Here is a 756-nt window from a genome sequence, read left to right as displayed (position 1 = left end):
GCACACACGAACTCTGAGACGGTCCACTGAAGGCCGTGTCCCTGCACTTAACATGAGGGAGACACCATCTTTGATTTCCCCGGGTGGCCGGGGCCTTCCTCTTCCTGCCACTCTGTGGTCTCATCTTTGGGTTTTTTCTGGGGTTTTTTGGCATGGGGAACTGGACTCAGGTCCGGTATATGCTAAGCATGTACCCTACCCTGAGCTGCACCCAGCCTTCATGGTCTCAGTTTACACGGGGATATTCTCAGGCTTGAGAATGCCCAGGGACTCGGGATTCTCCCCGCAGTGTTCCCTTCTTGTGCAGGGGCCATGCTAATCTCTGTATCATTCCAAACTTGGTATATGTGCTGCCGAAGTAAGCAAAATATATCCTTCTGTATGTAGGAAAAGGTTCAAACATGTATGCATGCATGTAATTTTTGTGTCCTTTTTGTGTGTCACAAAAAGGAGTATTCGCAGGTTTTAAATGTTTTACAATTTTTAAAATTTATTTATTCATTTATATATTGACAGGGTTTCACCAGCTGCCAATACTGGCCTTGAACTCATAATTCTTTGATCTCAGTCTCCAAGTAGCCAGAGTTACCAATGTACAACACTGAGCCTGACTAAGGCTAACACATTCAGGAGCTGTTTGTCCTATGTGACAGCCAGTTTCTGTTCCAAATCCTAAGCCAAATCCAACATCACATGTCTTCCAGGTTTCAGCAAACAAATTAATATCCCACAGTGAATAACACAGTCGGAATCACA

General features: G+C 44.7%; 1 pseudogene; it reads right to left on the bottom strand.

The window, feature by feature from the left end:
• Positions 1 to 265: 265 nt before the first annotated feature.
• Positions 266 to 366, bottom strand: LOC111755444 (U6 spliceosomal RNA; annotated as a pseudogene).
• Between the last annotated feature and the right edge of the window lie 390 nt (positions 367 to 756).

This window comes from Cavia porcellus, unplaced genomic scaffold (genome assembly GCF_034190915.1).
Source record: "Cavia porcellus strain 051 isolate PalLab524CR breed Dunkin Hartley unplaced genomic scaffold, mCavPor4.1 scaffold_28, whole genome shotgun sequence".
NCBI lineage: Eukaryota > Metazoa > Chordata > Mammalia > Rodentia > Caviidae > Cavia > Cavia porcellus.
Note: the sequence above shows the minus strand (reverse complement) of the source record. Positions and strands in the feature narration are given on the sequence as shown.